Source organism: Rhinopithecus bieti, unplaced genomic scaffold, assembly GCF_001698545.2.
Source record: "Rhinopithecus bieti isolate Rb0 unplaced genomic scaffold, ASM169854v2 scaffold_18803, whole genome shotgun sequence".
Taxonomy (NCBI): Eukaryota; Metazoa; Chordata; class Mammalia; order Primates; family Cercopithecidae; genus Rhinopithecus; species Rhinopithecus bieti.
Window position 1 is genome coordinate 511,529 of NW_016809459.1, and position 12,611 is coordinate 524,139.

Sequence of the window (12,611 nt, forward strand, 5' to 3'; positions counted from 1 at the left end):
TCTATGAAATTTGTTATAGCACTCTGAATGAAGAAAGACAGAACTGACATGAGAATTTATGAACCAATATGGAAGCTGAAGAAATAATTGACAGAACACAGAGTAAGGAAGACGAGAGATATTAACAAAAAGGAAAAGAGATATGGAAGATGACTTGAGAAATTCTAGCATAGACCTAATAAGAAGCTCAAAGACATAATGGCTTAGAATTTTTCAAAACTGGTAAAACCCATGAAGCTACATGTACACTATCTAGTTATGATTAAAAAAAGAAACCCACACCTAGACATCTTGTAGTGAAACTGCAACACACACGTGCACACACAACCTTAAAGCAGCCAGAAATTAAGGACCTGTCACACACGAGTATTAGCAAACTACTCAGCAGCAAAAATGGAAGCCAGAAAACAGTCTAAGAAGGTCATCAAACTATATTTGCAGCAAAATCATTTTTCAGAAATGAACTGAAATAAATATTTATGCAAATAAACAAAATGTGCAAGCATTTCCCATCCAAAAATGGCCTAAAGGAACTTTTAAAGATACAGTTTGAAATGAAGGTTAGGACCCTGAAGGAAGGTTTGAAACAGAATAATAATGTGCAAGGGAATTGGTAAGCATGTAAATAACACTACAGTACTATTGTTTGTGCAAAATGCTAATCATCATATTCCAATGGTTGAGTGTTCAGAGAGAATGAAACCAAAAACTAGATTAGAGTAGCATCAAATTTTGGTTGGCATGTTCTAAGTCATATATCAGACAGTGGATATTTGGTATAGAGGTAAATGAACCTACTTGTTAGCAATTATTTGAGTAAATCTTGTAAATTTAGTTTGAATATCATCTCTATAAAAAATGAATTTTGCTCTTCCGATACTTTGAACTTGGTGAAGCCAGGCCCAGTGTATAAGGGATCTTTGAATAATTATCCCTGAGTAGAGCACCTGGTAATGAGTTGTAAATATGATCTACTGAATTTATGAATGAATAAAATGAATGAATACTGATAACCTCTGTATTTCTCGACAATAATTGACTTATAAATTGAAAAACCATAATGCATAGGATTGTTTTATTTCCTTTAAATAAATGTAAAGAATATGGATCTACTTGTGAGTCCTGAAGGGGCCTAGTGGATCTTGCACTTAATTTGACCTCTGGAGTCCAGATTCATTTACAGTTCTGTTATAGAAGTCATTGAACTCTGTGGCTCGGTTTCCTCGTGCATAATACAGTGAAGAATAACTGACTTATACTGTTCATCAACTTGTTATGTTGTAAAAGCACATGAACTAATGTATATAAAAAATTTAGTAAGTTATAAGAAAATTACTGAAGATGTTAAGTAAAGCATTATGATTACACACAGAGATTACATGTAAGAATAAATATAGCTCAGAAATCATTATTTAAATTGCATTTAATTTTTTGGTTTTGTTTTTACTCTGATGAGAAATAGTAATTATAGTTTTGTAGAAATTTTTTAAAATAAAAAAGTATGAAAAAGGAAAATTTTAAATTCTCACATCTAATCATATATTGATAAACATTAGCAATACTGATAATACTGGGGTGGACTTATTTTCTTCTATTAATGCTACCACTCTTGCTAATGTTACTACTACTACTACTACTACACACACACACACACACAGTCAGAGGCATGCCTTGTTTTATTGAAATGTGTTTTATCATGCTTCACAAATATCGCACTTTTTACAAGTTGAAGTTTTGTGGCAACATGTGTTGAGCAAGTCTATAGATGCCGTTTTTCTTACAGTATGTGTTCACTTCCTGTCTGTCACATTTGGCAATTCTGGCAATATTTTAAAACTTTTCACTATTGTATCTGTTATGGTGATCTGTGATTAGTAACCTTTGACAGTACTATTCTAATTTTGGGGTAGGGGGGAGCACACCATGAACTTTGCCTGTAGAGGACAGAAAGCTTATTTGATCAATGTTGTGTGTGTTTTCACTGCTCCACCTACCCAACTGGTCATTCCCCTGTTTCTCTCCTTACTTTCTGGCCTGCCTATTCCCTGACACACAACAATATTGAAACCAGAACAATGAATAACCCTACAAAGAGCTCTAAAATGTTTAAGTGAAAGGAAGAGTTGCATATCTCTCATTTTAATTAAAAAGCCAGAAATGATTAAGCTTAGTTAGGAAGGCATGTCAAAAGCTGAGATAGGCTGAAAGCTATGCCTCTTGTGCCAAAAAGTTATCCAAGTTGTGAATACAAACAGAAATTTTTAAAGAAAATTGTAAGTACTACTCCAGTGAACACAGGGATGATAAGAAGGTGAAACAGCCTTATTGTTGATATGGAAAACACATTAGTGATTTGAATAGAAGATGAAACAAGCCACAACATTCCCTTAAGTCAAAACCTAATCTAGAGCAAGGCTCTAACTCTCTTCAATTCTATGAAGGCTGAGGGAGGGGAGAAAGCTACAGAAGAAGAATTGGAAGCTAGCAGAAGTTGGTTAATGAGGATTAAGAAAAGAAGTTGTCTCCATAAACCTAAAAGTGCAAGGTGAAGCAGCTCATGTAATGAAGAAGCTGCAGAAGTTATCCAGAAGATCTAGCTAAGATCACTGATGCAGCTGCTGCACTCAACCATAGATTTTCATTGTAGACTTAACAGCCTTCAACTGGAAAAAAAAAATGTCATCTAAGACTTTCATAGCTAGAGAAGATGAGTCAATAACTGGCTTCAAAGCTTCGAAGGACAGACTGACTGGGGCTAACACAGCCAGTGAATTTAAGATGAAGTCAATGCTTACCATCCAAAAAATCCTAGTGCCCTTAAGAATGATGCTAAATCTATTCTCCCTGAGCTCTGTAAATGAAAAAACAAAGCCTAGGTGATAGTACATCTAACCATTTATAGCATTTACTGAGGTTTTTTTTTTTTTTTTTTTTTTTTTTTTTTTTAAATGCGTTAAGTTCTAGGGTACATGTGTGCAACATGCAGGTTTATTACATAGGTACACATGTGCCATGTTGGTTTCCTGCACCCATCAACTCATCATTTATGTGAGGTGTTTCCCCTAATGCTATCCTTCCCCCAGCCCCCCACCTGAGTATTTTAAGACCACTGTTGAGACTTATTGCTCAGAAAGAAAAGATCCCTTTCAAAATACTGCTCGTTACAATGCACCTGGTCACCCAAGAGTTGTAACAGAAATGCACAAGGAGATTAATATTGCTTTCTGTCTGCTAACACATTTTTTTCTGCAGCCCATGGATCAAGGAACAAATTTGACTTTCAAATCTTATTATTTGAGATAAACACTTCATAGGGTTATGGTAGTCACAGATAGTGATTCCTCTGATGGATCTGGGCAAGGTAAATTGAAAGTCTTCTGGAAAAAGTCACAATTTAGGATGCCATTGACAACATTCTTAATTCATGGGAGAAGGTCAAAATGTAAACATGATCAAAGATTTGGAGGAAGGTGACTATATCCTTCCTGGGTTACTTAGAAGAGTTTAAGCCTCCTTTGGAGGAAGTAACTGCAGATGGAGTAGAACAGAATTAGAAGTGGAATCTAAAGGTGTGTTGAATTACTGCAGTCTCATGATACAATATTAACAGATAAGAAATTGCTTTTGATGAATGAGCAAAGACAATGGTTTCTGGGGATGGAATGTACTCTAGGTGAAGATGCTGTAAACACTGTTGAAATGACAACAAAGGATTTAAAATATTACATGAACTTAGCTGATAAAGCAGTGGCATGGTTTGAGAGGATTGAACTCAATTGTAAAAGGCATTCTACTGTGTGTAAAATTCTATCAAATATCATTGCATGATGCAGATAAATGTTTTTGTGAAAGGAAGAGTGAATCAATGCAGCAAACCTCATTGTTTTAAGAAATTGTCACAGTCACCCCAACCTTCAGCAGCCACCACCCTAATCAACCAGCAGCTATCCAGATGGAGGCAAGACACTCCACCAGCAAAAATTACAAGCCAATGAAGGGCCAGCATTTCTCAGTAATAAAGTACTTTAAATTAATATATGTACTTTTTCCAGAAATAATGCTCTTGCACATTTAATATAGTACAGTATTGTGTAAACGTAACTTCTACGTATGCGGGGAAACTAAAACATTCATGTGACTCACTTTATTGTAATATTTACTTTATTGTGGTGGTTTGGAACCAAGTCTGTAGGATCTCCAATGTATGTCTGTTCACAGTGTTGGAATTATAATTGCGCCAGGCACGGTGGCTCACGCCTGTAATCCCAGCACTTTGGGAGGTCGAGGCGGGTGGATCACAAGGTCAGGAGTTTGAGACCAGCCTGGTTAATATGGTGAAACCCTATCTCTATAAAATACAAAAAAATTAGCCGGATGTGGTGGCACATGCCTGTAATCCCAGCTACTCGGGAGGCTGAGGCAGGAGAATTGCTTGAACCCGGGATGCGGAGGTTGCAGTGAGCCGAGATCGCGTCACTGCACTCCAGTCTGGGTGACAGAGTGAGACTCCATCTCAAAAAAAAAATTAAAAAATAAGAAAACATTATTATAATTATATAATTTATGCTACGTGTCATGTATTTGTGCTCTGCTTTTATTTTTACTCAATTATACTTTGAGAAATATGCCCCAATTTTAATATTTCTTAACCAGATTTATTTTAAATGGCCAGACAGAATTACATTTAAATAGAAGAACCAAAATATATTTAACTTCTCTTTTATAGATATGAATATGTAGGTATTAATATATAGGTATATTCTGGATGCAGAAAAAAACTACTAATGAAAATAACTCTAAAAGATGTATAAGAATCTTAATGTGACTCTGCTATTTCCTTTTGAGTAAAATAGAATAAAATTATTTTCCAAGGAGATAAACATAAAGCTCAAGATGTTTTAGCCAAATTCCACTTTACAAAAGTTGTAGAAGTAACATTCTATGAACGGTGTAGAAAAGTTGTAACAAAATCAATTCATTTTTTAAGTGGTTAACTTCAAATATCTGGAAATTTAATCATGATTAGATTATTATTATATCTGATTTGTCATTAGTGCTAAGATAAATATGGTATTATTGTTTTCTTTTACATTATAGGAAATAAGCATATTAACCATATTAATTTAAAGGAGGTGCCCCAGAATATATGCCCGTATCAAGACAGATTAAGTAAGTGTGTGAATAATAGATGCATTATGAAATAGTACATATTCTGGAATAATTTGGGCATGTGATATAGATACAATGAACAGTAAATTCTGTAAATCCCAAAGATTAGTTTTTAGACTAGGCTTCAGTACAGTAAAGTACTTGCATATTCTCATTTTATTAATGGTGGTTTTAACTAAGTAAATATATTTTCACTAATTTATTTAACAAAACAATACTATGATAATTTTTCAAACTTCTGGACCATAATGGGAGCAGGTTGCATATGTTTTAGTTGTGGCATAGAAAAGCAGAAAAAAATAATCATTCTGTCAATGGAAAATGTGAAGACGTAGCAAATATGGTATTAGATTATTTGATATCAACTATGTTGGTCCTCAGCCAGTAATACCAGCTGTACAAGAAATGGAAGACAGCAGGTAAAATTGATAAACCACAAATAATTTAATAACACAGCATGCCAATATAAGCACTAAAACTGACTAGGTTATTAAAGAGATGTCTGAAGTCACATGAATTTTAAAAATGATTCAATGACATTTTGTTGATAAGGGTAAAAAAATCAGGTATAAGGCAAACATTTTAGTTGAAATAAAATATGTAAATATTACCAGTGAAATATACAACTCAGAATTTTGAACAAAGAAGTAACTAGATACCTAATCATGAACATTTTGAACTGTATTCTGCTTATAATTAATTAATCCAATTTGTAGAGATCATTTGTGAAAAGAATGACAACTAATAACCCAAAGCAGAAAAGAAAGCAAGTTATGGATTTTGATTCCTCTTATCTTCAAAAACAAAAAAAAAAATAGTGTTAGAATTCTCCCAGTTACTTTTCTCTAATAAGTTTGTATATTTATAGTTTAAATGTGACTATTTTGTTTGAAACCTTCTCAACAAAGCTTTTTTTCTGAATTTAGAGCTCAGAATAGTTAGAATAATGTACCTATTTTACTTTTTCTTTCTCAAGAGAATACAATTTTATAGATAGCATCTCTGAATCTACTTAAATCGGTAAGCTGAATCTTCCAAGAGGCACTGAGAAAACATACACTTTTGTTTCTGCTAGAATGATAAAATGCCAGACAATTGCATTTTAGGTTGGCTATCTTTAAAAGTTTGTAGACCCCGAACAATCTTAGTGAGCCAGAAAAAATATATGGCATGAAATAAACATTAATTGGCAGGCATGTTTGACCAATTCAAGCTCTCATTGTTTAAAATGAAAATACCCACATTCAAAAAGTTAATTAGAAAATAATTTGAGAAAACATCATTTTCCCCAAATGCTTCACACATCTTTTTGTACTCAATTCAATGGTTGCATCAGTTGCAAAGTTATTATCTGTACTACAGAACTTTCTGTCAACGGCTATTTTGTGCATGTTATAGAATGCATATATGTTAGAAGTGTGTGTTTGATTTTTTAAAAAACTTACAGTGCTATTCTTGAAAAACTTTAGGGAAAGACCAAGCACAAATAGTTACACTAGATTATGTGTTTGTGTGTGAATGTATTCAGATGTTTCCGTGTGTATCTTTGTGTGTGTATTTTTCTGTGGGTTAAGTGGGAAAGAAATGGAAGGAGGATGAAGCTATGTTTCAATGCTTTTTGATTTTTGGATAGTCCCACCAATTCTTACAGGAGCATGATCCTTGGAAGGATAAAGTGGAACATCAGAAAGAGGCAAAGGAACAAAGGAACGAATAAATTGGGCAGTGAAAGTGGAGATAGTGTCAAAGGAGTTTCAGGGGATTGTAGTTAGGCAAAAAGAAGATGGATAATATTAACAACAAACTTGAGCTGCTTACAAATATCTGCTCATAACACTATTTTATTACTAGTGCTAATTTATTGTGTGAAAAGAAATTCTAATATTAAGAAAACTGTCTTTATCTTAAATGTAGTAAATGTTTATAAATCATAATGACCAGAACAAATTTCAAGGCAATAATATAATTACTGTTAAGTACCTATATGTTCCAAATTTATGTCGAAAATTAAACAATTTAAGCATTGAGAAATAATATTTTCTAACATTGTACATCCCTCCTGAAATGTTTCCAGCTTTATGACATTTTTGCACTTAGCTTTGACTTTGGGGTTGTTAAACTGTGCCAGGGGATAAATAACCATAAACCATATTCAGGAAAGAATGTCCTAACAAGCAATAATGGGATGTTTCCATTCTTTGATTTTTCTCCTCATTAATTATGATATGTATTATAGTGTTATAATCATCTATTGGCCACAGTGATAAACCATAGTGTAATTATTTGTCTCCTCCATACTGTGTCTAAGGAATAAAAGATAAAATAATTTGAACATGCTAAAGATATTAAATAATGTGCAGCCACAAATAGAAAGTGGGCATGGAAATAGAGTATTTCTTATTTGTTAAAAAAGGTTAGAAGTAAAATTTAAAGATTATCTTATTAAGCAATAAAAAGAACATATGGCATTTCCCTTATACAAATAATAATGTTGAATTTTGGAGAGAAAACTAATGACATTATAAATTGATGGCTAAAACTTCAAGTCACTGTAAACCTTTCTATAACATTAATTTCAGCTAAAAGATTCTGTAACCTGGATATACATTAATTTTGTATTGGTCACTTGTTGAACTAAAAGAAATACTTCAGCGGAAAGTATCTGTAGAGAAAGAATATTAATAGCCACTGCAGCAAACACAAATAAGAATGTCTTGCTGAGTGTGTGTGAAAAATAAAGACATTATTTATACTCCATGGCAGATCCAGAATGGTTTTTGGCAAGAAAAGTCAAAAAGATATGTTGTGTAGACTTCTTTGAGAATTTAAGTACACTTCTAAGGAACTAGTCTAAAATGAACTAGTTGGCAAAAAAATAAAAAATAAAAAATGATAGAATAAAAGTAGAAAAAGTCTAATTCGTACTAACAAGAACATCTATACATGCAAAATTATGCCTAAGCAGTCTACTATATTCAATAACATTAATTTGGGTTCATTTTAATGAACTGTCTAGTTTCCATTAAACTTTTAAGTTAAATCTTGTCCCACCAATATAATAGACTAAAAGTATTAAGTCTCTCTGAACCATATATAATTATTCTGAGATATTTACTCATGCAATAATATATCAAGACAAAAGGGCATTTTTATTCAACCCTTCAGAAGGAAAACTTTTGTGAAGGAGTGAACTTCCACATAATATGTAAATATAATGTCTTCTTACAATGCTAAAATAAAAGTATTATCCAATGTTGATGGGAAGATGATCACTGCAGTTAAGCACAACATATTGTTCTGACCTTCCTGGCCGCCAAAGGAATATCGAGACTCTGTGGTTTCGAGATTATGTCGCTTTCATATCACATTACAAAAAGCACAAGAACCCATGCGGACAGTGTGGATCTTTATAAAAAAAAAACTCAGCATTATAATAATCAACATTTTCTAAATGCCTTACACAAATTAAGTGCTCAATGAATTTATATTAATAAAACAAATACTTTTGTTGTTTATTAAAAATTAACGATATGATTTTGGTATGAGCTTTTCATATATTTATCTCAGAAAAAATATGGTGCTATTAAATCATATTTCTGTTTAACCAGGGTTGCATATGTGAGGGACAGCATAGATCCTTTTGGTAGTTGGGTAAAGACTAGAGACTTTTCTCAGAATAAAGGTTACAAATGTGTACTATAAAATATAACATTGCAAAGAAAACTGTATCACATCATGATAGTTTTAAAATAGTTTTGAAATTCTGTTAAGATAATACAAGTGGTAAGGAAAGTGGCTAATCTTCAAAGGTGGCCCCCAATGAATCAGACTTTCCAGTACTCATGCCCTTTATTAGACTCCTCCCATCTTGATTCTTAGCTGGAGGAAATAATAAGGGCTATGTCATAAGAAGCTTTGCAGCTTCTGCCTTGTTCTCATGGACCAAAGGACCTCTCGAAACATTCCTTAGAGGAACTCAGGCACAATAGGACAGAGAGATACTGAGGAAGGTGCTCTGGTTTTCAGCACAAACTGAGCTACTAGTAGCCTTTTGCCAACATCAACTGCCAGTCAAATTAGTGAGCCACTTTGAACACCCAGTCCAGCTGAGCCTTTACATACTGCAGTTCCAGTTGATTCCGACTGGCACCTCGTGAGAGAGACCTCAGGGCCACTCAGTTAATTCCAGTCCAACCAATGAAATATAAGAAATTATAAATTGCTTTAAGCTACTAAATTCTTGTGTGGTTTCCTAGCCATCAATTGCTGGAAAAATATGTTTCTCTACTATTGCATTAAATAACAAGATAAGAGAGAGTCTAATAACTAGTGATTTCAAATTAGTGATGAGCATAAAGTATGTTCAAGATTTCTGTTACATTCATGATGTTCTTTGGAAATATGTGAGATTTCTATGGATGCAACTAAAGTCACAGATCCTGCCATACAATACTGTGGTTTATTAGTCACATACATAATTAAGCAGTTGCTAAATTTAATGAGAACTTGTGAAAATAAAGTGCTCCTTTTGTTCCCCCTTATCCAAATTCATGCATTCTCCTGAATTCAAAACAGTGATTGTGGATGCCAAGTTAAGAATCCCTGTGCCAAATCATTGCTGTGTCATGCTATAATTATGGAGAGAATTACTCTCCTCTATTGCATAAACATTTCTTTTTAAATAGAGAAACAATTACAGTAGGATATTTGATATAAACTTTGACAAAAACTGAGACTATTGTTTATATCATTAAAAAAAGGACTAAAACAGTCTCTTATGATGAGTCCTTATAAAACTCATGAATCTTTAATCAAGTCACTGATTCAAACATTGGTTTTACAAATAGGAGGAAACTATCAAACGTTCTGGACTGACACGTTATTGTCACCAAACTCAGTAACAAAAATCCATATGGTTAGCATATGTCTATGCTTACTTTTTTCTAGGCCCACTTTCAAATTTCACTAAAAGAGATCTTTGAAAATAATGATACGGTGTCATCATCACTATCCCTGACATGTTTAACTTTTCTCCCCCTACGAAAGTGAAATGCAGGATGAGAAGTAGGGTTCACCATTATTGCTGACACTAATTAGTGGTGTTGAGTTAGAACCCAATGCTAAGGATTTGAAGACTAGATCAGACTCCTGGGGAAGAATAACATGATGAATCGTTAATATTTTCCATGTATATCCGAAGTGTGAAGTGTAGAACTTTCATAGAATTCCCGTTGTTTAAAAGATAAAAGTCCCCATCCTCCAAAAAAGTGTATCAAGGTAAAACTAGTTTAAGATTACATTGAAAATAGACTGTGTCACTTAACGATAATGATTCTAATGCTCTTTTTAATTGAAACATTTAGAAACTCATAATATTTGCAAAACATTATTTTCAAGATCAGGTGAAATCACTGGGCAAGTCAGGAAGATGTTTTTATTGCTTTTCACTGGGAAAATGTACCACAGGAAACAGACTTTAAAAGTAATATTACTAAGTATTTTAAAGAAACTACATAATATTTTACTTTGAAAAACTAATTTAAAATGTTAAAAGTTAAAATAAAAAATGTGATACATCTAATGGTACATACCAGTAGCTCAAGTGTGTATGGGAAAACGGCACTGTAAATTGACCTCTCATACATCTTTAGAAATCTAAGTTTGCAATTAAGTAATTCAATTCACTACATCCTCTCTAATTTCCAGCTATCATTTTATTGTATTCCATTTTCACTTGACACGATACAGAGCTAAAAGCAATGATGCCTTGTACCCAAAAAGAGTTTCCTAAATACATTTTGATAGTGATTTCCTCTTGAGATCCACAGGCATTCATGAAGACATCACGGTTCAGTTGCCAACCGTTGCTTTTATCTAGTTTGTTAACCCTGAGTAGCTGGTCACTCCAGTTAATTATCACCCTCGTCATAAAAAGCTCCTGTTGCACAGTGAAGCCCTCTTTACTCAAAGATACTCTATAACTTTCAGAAGCGCTGATAACAAATTGAAATTGAAATCACTCAATCAGCAGTTGGCTTTGTTTTTCTTATTAAGTATGTGTAGTCTCCTATTCTTTCCACTTATCATTTAAAATTTTTTATCTCCACTGTCATTATCACAGAAGTGTTTTAATGGCTTATATATACCAGTTACTACAATAGCTGGAAAAAAAAAAAAAAAAAAAAAAACAGCATCTATATATGTATAATGATAGGCAGCACATTCCAAGATCCAGATCACCATTGATGCCAGGCAGAGGTCACATATGCCCAGTCTGGAGAACAGGCACCAGTGACTTTACGTATCATCATCACAGGTACTGCTCAACAGTACTGCATTTGACATAGTTAATATATTGAAAAAGAGAGTGATTGGTTGACCAATATGCAAAATGGATAATGTTTAAATAATTTTAACCACCAACCATAGCTATTTTTGGTTAAATATAATTAGTACTGCAAATTTTTGTCTATAAGAAAGCAGTCTACACCAATATCACTTGCCCTCCTCCCTGCCACCATTCCCATGACAATGTTGGATCACACAAGGATTGAACAGATGGAATGTGTTACGGGAATGCCCTTACTTATGACCTGAAGGCGTCCTTCTTTCCCTTGGGATCAAAGGTGATCTTATTTTCCATGCTAACTCTTTGTCCTGAGGCAGAGTCTATCAACTCTCTGACATTTCTGCTGAAATATACGATGGTTTTGAAATGTGAGTTGATGTTCCCTCCAGACTATATTTTAATCAGATTCATTTTAATAATAAAAAGAACCTTGAATTAACAAAATGGCAATGTTTTATAGTCAATTTGAAGATGATTAGATGAACTTCATAATACTTCCAAAATCCTCCAGATAAATGTATAGGTGAATAAAATTAGCCCCTACTCCCTAAAACATGTTTTCCCAACTTAAAAGATTGGATATATTGTGCTTGATATGATTTAACTCTTTATGGATTTTACACTAAGATAATACACAAGTCATATTGGAATTCATTGTTTTAGATATTTTAATGCTTTGACATCTATGGTCAAAGTAATAATATCAAAAGTCATATGAATAAAATTATTTTAATTTAATTACACAGTAAGAAGTAGAGGAAAATTTCTCAGTAATATGAAATTAAACTTAAAAGTAATTTTAAGATTTGTTTCTATAAGGTTTATTTTCAAGTGACAAATATTAACTTTAAAATTATAAGCCATGTTGAATTAAGGATTAAATTATTATATGAGAAATATATAACTTGAGTTATATATTTCTATATATACTAACTTGAGTTAGTCCAACACTGACAGAAGTACAGAAACAAAGCAGTTAACTGCCTTTCATAGATTAGAAATAAATAAGTGTTTTTATAAGACCACTTTAGTGATACCTGTATTATTCTAGTGAATTGTACTAATAAAAGATCTTGGTTTAAACTACAACTGT